Below are 7,931 nucleotides of genomic sequence, written 5' to 3'. Positions count from 1 at the left end.
GTACTGGTGGCAGTGGTGACACGTTGGCCAGCAGTGGCTAAGCAGGCAGTGGTGGTGGCGGGGAAGCAGAAGACTTTGGCGGTGGCTGCCTGTCTGGCAGCAGTGGGGAACCAAGGGGCGACAGGGGCCGCAGGTGTGTGTCCTCCGGCAGGGGCTTCAGTGTTGGTGGCAGGGGCTTCAGTGTCGGTAGCAGAGGCCTTGGAGGCGTCAGCGTCAGCCTTGCATGGGGTGTCGTGTGCAGGGAAGCACAGTTCCGCGGCGGGCAGCGGAGAGGAAGGACGGGGCAGCAGTGGCGACTGCATATCTGTGGCCGTCTGCGAGGCAGCGCAGATCTGCATCCATGACAGCAACGAGTAGCAGCACAGTGGCAGTGAGGTGGGCAGTGGGGAAGCATCCGGCGTCCTGGGTGGGGAAGCGTGGCTCGGTGTTGGTGTCGGTGAGGATTGCGGCATTCTGGGCAGGCAGGGGAGCAGAAGTCTTCAGCGGCAGGATCCAGGCCGTGGCGGCAGCTTTGCTCAGTTCCGTGTTGGCCGGCAGAGGTGGCAGCCTCAGTGTCCAGGTGGGTAGCGATGTGGGTGTGGGCATCAGCGTCGCGTGGAGCATCAAGGGCAGGGAAGCGCAGTTCAGCGGTGGGCAGCGGAGAGGAAGGATGAGGCAGCAGTGACTCCGCGAAGCATGGGGTGGTCGGCGACAGGGACACTTTGAGCAGCAGGGGTAAAGTAGGTGGTGGCAGTGACCCGTGGCGTGGTTTTGGTGAAGCGTCGGCGTCATTGGTGGGGAAGCATGGCTCTAAGTCTGCCTCGGTGAAGCGTGGGGCTTCCTAGGCAGGGAGGTGTAAGTCTATGGTGGCGGCAGCAACACAGAGGGCAGCTAGGGTCACCAGGTGGCGGGGGAGCTGGTGAGATGAGGGGCAGCGGCGCTGAAGTGTAGTTCCTCCTGGGCGGCGGCAGCAGCAGCGGTGCCTTGGAAGTGTGAGGCATTGCAGGCTGGGAAAGGGGAGTCTGCATTGGTGGAGCATGGGGCATCGTGGGCAGGGACGTGCAGTTCGGAGGTGGCGTTGACTGTGGCAATGTGTTGGGTAGTGCAGAGAAGCAGGCAGTAGTGGAGAGGCAGTGGCAAAGAAGCCTCAGGCCACGGGCAGGGAAGTGTGGGGTGCAGGTCCCCTTGGAGCCGGTGGGCGTCTCGGGTTTTCATGGCCTGCACACAGAGATGCTCCCCTCCCCCTGCCTTTGCATCATGGCGTCCAAGAGGAAAGGGAGGGTGAGGGGTCAATATTCTTTGGGTGCTAGTTGTCCACAGCGTTTCACCTGGGGACAGGCTGCCTGCTAGCAGTGAGTTTCCTGCATCATCTGGAACCACCGGCTTCCAGAGTTGGTGATCCTGGTCGTGCTGGGTTGAGAGCGTCCAGGTGTTGGCAGTGCAGATGGAGAGCCAGATGGCGGGTGTGCCAGGACCAGCCTCTCTTGCCTGGAGGTTGTGGTCCACAGCATTTAGCTGGCTTTGTGCTTTGGGTGCCGATGAGACTGTGGCTACAGGTTGTGGCAGGAGTGAACATCCATTTCAGGTTGCAACCCCAGTGTCTGACAGGGCCCTCACTATTCCTGGAGGGTCTGGGGAGCAGCAGCCGGCACACAGATGATGGGCTGCACCCTGATAGAGTGGCTGGGCACTCCTGTATTCCTGCTGGGACAAAATGTCGTCTGGTGGTATATTTTATGTATTTTAACTATTTGTTTTTTGTCATTTCCAATAAAAACTATTACTTTGGTTTTAATAAATTAAAAGGAACAATTACCAGTGCATTCTAGAATATTTTTAAATTGATGGGATAGGCAGATGTATTTGAAATATTTTTGTCTTAGATGATTTATAGTGTGGAGGATTTTCCCTATTGTCACAGAGTTTGAGTTTCTTTAATTTTTTCATGTGACTAATGTGGAGAGAAAATTTAAGATTATCAAGGGTTTTTTGGTTATTTCTATTGTCATTTACTGTTCATTTATGTTGACATGAATTGTTACTAAGCAGACATATATTAATATTAACCAGTGAAAAAGGATTTTTTTTTTTTGCCTGTACTCATATTATGAAATCAGGACCGAACTTCAGATAGGCATTACAAATGAAGAGATTGGAGAGGAAAACTTGTCATAATTGTTAGAATATGCTAAATGAAGGGAAAGGAAGATATGCAAAAAAATCCAAGGAAGTTTTCCTTTAGTTTTGAAAGATCACCTAATAGTAGCTTTAGGCTTTTTAACAGCCTTTGGGTGTCATTCATCAGTGCTAAAAGCTTTCTTGGGGGCACACATTTGGTGTGGGAGTTAAGTCAGTCCTTGGGATGTCTGTGTCTTGTGTTACAGTGCCAGGATTTGAATTCTGGATCCATCTCCAGTTCTAGCTTTTCTGGCAGTGTGTCTTCTGGGAGACATCAGGTGATGGCAAAAGTATCTGGGTCCCTGTCAGCTACAGGAGAGACTGAGTTCCTTGCTCCTAGCTTCATCCTGACCAAGTCCTAGCTGTTTGCAGGCATTTGAGGTGTGAGGGAGTAGATAGGAGGGCTCTCTTTGCCTTTCAAATCAATAAAGTTAACAATTTTTCAAAAATGTGATATTTATATTGAAAATGTATTTCAGAAGCAGATATTGATACATGCCTGAGCACACACACACACACACACACAAAATGCAAGAAACAGATATAAAGAGGACTCCCACCTGTTGGTTCACTTCCTAATTCCCACACCTGCTGGTCCTGAGACGGCTGAGTTGAGGAGTTGGGAACTCATTCCATGTTTCCCACACGGGTGATGGGTGCCCAAATACTTGAGCCATAACCATTTCTCTCCAGGTCCACAATACAGGAAGCTCAGGAGCCAGAAACAGGTACTTGATTTCTTGAGCTATCACAACTGCCTTATAGGTCCACATTAATAGGAAGCTAGAGTCAGGAGCTGGATGTGGATACTTAATCCAAGTACTTGTAGTGTGGAGTGAGGTGACTTTAATTGGCATGTTAACCTGTGTTTCAAAGTTTTTTTCTTGTGACATCATGTGTAGTTTTTTTTAAAGATTTTTTTTTATTTATTTGACAGGTAGAGTTACAGACAGTGAGACAGACAGACTGAGAGAAAGGGCTTCCCTCCATTGGTTCACCCCTCCCAAATGGCCGCCATGGCCGCAGCTATGCCGATCCGAGGCCAGGAGCCAGGTGCTTCTTCCTGGTCTCCCATGAGGGTGCAGGGGCCCAAGCACTTGGGCCATCCTCCACTGCCCTCCCGGGCCACAGCAGAGAGCTGGACTGGAAGAGGTTCAGCCGGGACTAGAACCCGGTGCCCATATGAGATGCTGGTGCCGCAGGCGGAGGATTAACCTAGTGCATGGCCACGCCGGATCCATCATATGTAGTTTTTTTTTATGTACCATACTGTTTATAGTTAATGTTTCTGTATCTGTTATTTATTTAATGTACCTCATTTTCTTAGTTCTATATTGAGTCTTTGCATTTCTTTTTAGCAAATAGGTAAGCAGTGATGTAGGGAACACATTAATGTACATCGGGGTTTTTTTTGTATTTTCTTTTAATTTAATTAGTGTGTCACAGACTCAGTGTGCTTTGTAGACACAGTTGTAAGAACTTAATGATAGTCCCTTCCTCCCTCCACCTTATTCTCTTGCACTGTTTCCTTCTCCCTTTTCTTTGTCCTTGGTTTAGTTTTTGAGAGAGCCAATTTTCAAATTAAATTACAGTAAAAAGGCTTAATACTTTAACAAATAAGTTTAACAAGTAAAAATAAAAATGACACCAGTTTAGCGAGAATATTGACAATGACTGTAAACAATAATGGAATAGAAAAATGATCATTTCGCCCTTATGCAGTAAATTTTAAAGTAATTACAGATCATTAAAACTGTGGTACTATAAGATTGTTAACTAATGGTTTCACAAAGTTATAAAAGTTTTACAAAGCTGTCTTTGCGGTAATACTGATGCACACAAACCTTTCTTCTTTTTTTTCCTAAATTCATATGGGGGGAACATGATTTGTGGTATCTAATATATATAGTACGAAAAATGTCTTGTATATGAGTAAAATTCACTTTCTGAGATTTGCTGTTTATACTGTTTGAGAAACAGTGGTTTATTTTTTTAAAGATTTATTTTTATTTGTTTGAAATAGAGAGGTAGAACCAGAGAGAGAGAGAGAGAGGTCTTCCATATTCCACTGGTTCACTCTCCAAATAACCGCAAAGGCCAGAGATGAGCTGATCCTAAGCCAGGAACCAGGAGCTTCTTCAGGTTTCCCACACAGGTGCAGCGGCCTAAGGAGTTGAGCTGTCTTCTACTGCTTTCCCAGGCTGTAATAGAGCTGGATCAGAAGAGAAGAAGCCGGGACTCGAACCAGCGCCCATATAGGATGCCAGCACTGCAGGCTAGGGCTTTTAACCCACTGCCCCACAGTGCCGGCCTCAAGGAACAGTGGTTTATCTACTTACTACATGGAGAATTCTTTATTTAGTAGTGGGTTATGCTTGTGATTATAAACAAAATCAAATCTGTGTCGTTGTAAAAAAAAAAAAAAGAAAAGTAAGAATAGAAGGAGGGAGGAAGGAAGGAAGGTAGGATGGGAAGTAGCATTATGCTCTTAAAACTGTATAAGTGGGGACTGGCGCTGTGGTGTAGCAGGTAAAGCTGCCACCTGCAGTGCCGGCATCCCATATGGGCACGAGTTCTAGTTCCAGCTGCTCCTCTTCTAATCCAGCTCTCTGCTATAGCCTGGGAAAGCAGAAGAGGTTGGCCCAAGTCCTTGTGCCACTGCACCCACGTGGGAGATCCACAAGAAGCTCCTGGCTCCTGGCATCAGATCCACCCAGCTCTGGCCGTTGTGGCCATTTGGGGAGTGTACCTGCAGATGGAAGACTTTCTTTCTCTCTCTCTCTCTGCCTCTGCCTCTGCCTCTCTAATTCCACCTTTTAAATAAATAATAAATAAAATATTTTTTAAAATAATTATGCAAATTAAAATATCCTTTAAAAATATTAGAGCAACAATATAATGTAATAATCATTTTTTTAAAAATGCATATATGAAATATTTCCTTTTTATAAATAAAAATTAAATTAAAAAAGCTTGCCATTAATGCCTATAAATTCCAAATAGAAAAAGAGGAAGGACAAGCAAGATCGAAATACAAAAAGGATGAGGAATCATTTCAGCATTTCCTTGAAAATCATGACAAAAAGACTTCTACAACCAGACACCAAAAAGCAGAGCCCCTGTTTGGAGAGATGGAAGTCTGGGATGCAGTATCAGAATGTGACTGTCTTGAAATCTATGAGGATGTTTTGTATTTCAAAATAAAAAAATGGAAAGGAGTAATCAAAACAGATATAAAAAAGGAATTGAGAAGCCTTAACAAACATACTCAACGACATGGCTAATGTAGCATATTCTTCTGCTTGGTCTGAAGCACAGCAGTTTCTGATGGATAATCTCAACTTTGCAGAAGACAGGGAGTTATGGAACATGGACAAGGAAGGTGCATTAATTTGCTTTGAAGACTACATGTGGGCTTTAGAAGAGGGAGAAGAAGAAAACAGAGGAGTTCACAGAGAGAAGTTGACAACATAAAAATAGGGTACCTTTTCAGCTATTTTTAGATGAATTGCATTGCATGAACATGGACAACTATATTCTATCCTATCTTGGATGCAATTAAACCCGACTATTAGTTCTGCCATTAGATTGACCAATATGCTTGGTCAGCCTGGATCCACTGCACTTGATCCTTTCAAGTTTTATGTTGAAGATCTTAAGCCATAGATTCATCATGAGAAAAAGATAATAAAGAACATTCTAAGGGATAAAGGACTTGCAGTTGAAGTGAATACTACTTTTGAAGATCTTGTGGCAATAATTAGTTCAGCTTAAAAGATCAGCTATGTTAGATGCAGGAATATCAAGTTAGTTTCCAATAGTTTATTAGAAAAGGCAGAAGCCCATGAATGTGAAAGAGATACAACAGAGACTCCAAAGATAAATTAAAATAAGCTGCATTTAAGAGTATGTGAAACAAGCTACTCCTTGCATAGAGTTGGATGCTTTCTGGGAAGCTATCCTGGAGAGCTGTGTAAAAGAGCCAGCATTTGTGGATATAATCTAGAGTCTGAAATAAAGAGATTATTTAAATATTTTATGAATGTGCTTGAGCAGGAATGTCAGCATCATCATTCAAAGACCAAGAAACATCCTAACAGAAAAACCATCATAGAAAACTTTCCCCCTCTTGGTCAGGGCTAGATTCAGATGATGATGACAGCCATTCAAAGGGGAAAAAAGACAGTGGTCAGAGTCTCATTCAGCTTCAGAATGTTCTTCCAGCACTGAGTCTGAGAGAAGTGATAAGATGTCAAAAAAAACGCGAAGAGGAGACGTAAGTCTGACTGTCCAGAATCAGATGCTGAGCGGGGGAAGCCTAAAAATCAAAGCACAAATCACCTAAGAAAAAGACTGGAAAGAATTCTGGAATTTGGGATACTTCTGGCAGTGAATTGAGCAAAGAGGAATTAGAAAAACACAAAAGAACCTTTTGGAATAATTGGATGGTGATCAATAAATTTTATCAAATGTATATGTTTACAGTATGATTTAAAGTCTAATTCAGACCAGGAATTCTGATTTAAGTTCAATTTAATGAACACTGGGTTTTCATTCTCACTGGGAGAAAAGTACATTTTAGTATTGCCATTGTAGAAAAGGAAATTGCAAATAACTTTTGATTCTGTATCAAGAATCATACCTTCATACAGTTATATAACTGTTACTGTGACCCTTTCACAGGGCACTGCAGGAGGGATTAAATGTGGCAATTTATTGATTAAAAGAATAGGGCCAGTGCCGCAGCTCACTAGGCTAATCCTCCGCCTACTGGCGCCGGCACACCAGGTTCTAGTCCCAGTCGGGGCACCGGATTCTGTCCCGGTTGCCCCTCTTCCAGGCCAGCTCTCTGCTGTGGCCAGGGAGTGCAGTGGAGGATGGCCCAGGTGCTTGGGCCCTGCACCCGCATGAGAGACCAGGAGAAGCACCTGGCTCCTGGCTTCAGATTAGCATGGTGCACAGGTTGCAGTGCGCCAGCCATGGTGGCCATAGGAGGCTGAACCAACGGTAAAGGAAGACCTTTCTCTCTTTCTCTCTCACTGTCCACTCTGCTTGTCAAAAAATAAATAAATAAATAAAAATTTTAAAAAAGAATAGGACTCTGTCACTTCTCTGGTGGTGCGTGTACCATTCTATCACTTTGCAGGTAGTACAAATATGTTATAACAGAGTTCTCAAATTCATCTCTACCGTCTGATACCACATAGATTCATGTCACTTGTCCATGAGCTATAATATGTGTATTTCTGAATATATTTACTATTATTACATAAAACTATCGGATTAATCAATAATAAAAATAAGACTTCTTTTTATTCTTTCTCTCAGGTCTTTCCACATAAATACATCTGATGCATCAAGTATTCCTTCTCTCAAGAACTTCTTTAAATATTTCTTGCAAGGCAGGACTACTAGAGATACCACAAATTTTGTTTAAGAAAGGTTTTCATTTCAGAAGGAGAACTCTGTTGCGTATTAAAAAATCTCATTTGGCAGTACTTTTCCTTACTACTAGATATTTTGATCCACTCTTGCTTCATGGTATCTGAAAAAAAAATCCAGTGTAATTCTTTTCCTTTATATTCTATAGATGAGGTGTTTTATTCCTCTGGTTTCCTTCAAGATTTTTTCTTTGTTTTTGACCCTCTTACGATGTACATAGGCTTAGATTTTGGGGTGTTTATCCTGTTTCGTGTTCTCTGTGCTTCCTGGATCTGTGATTGGATATCTATTATGGATTTAATTGCATCACTCCAAATTTATGTGTTGAAGTC

General features: G+C 43.6%; 1 pseudogene; it reads left to right on the top strand.

The window, feature by feature from the left end:
• The first annotated feature begins 1,236 nt into the window (after positions 1–1,236).
• LOC149122791 (pre-mRNA-processing factor 40 homolog A pseudogene) lies at positions 1,237–6,616 on the top strand (annotated as a pseudogene).
• The last annotated feature ends 1,315 nt before the right edge of the window (positions 6,617–7,931 follow it).

This window comes from Oryctolagus cuniculus, chromosome 13 (genome assembly GCF_051225735.1).
Source record: "Oryctolagus cuniculus isolate XC-2025 breed Fujian yellow rabbit chromosome 13, ASM5122573v1, whole genome shotgun sequence".
NCBI lineage: Eukaryota > Metazoa > Chordata > Mammalia > Lagomorpha > Leporidae > Oryctolagus > Oryctolagus cuniculus.
The sequence above is the reverse complement of the archived record's forward strand: the minus strand, read 5'-3'. Positions and strand labels throughout refer to the sequence as shown.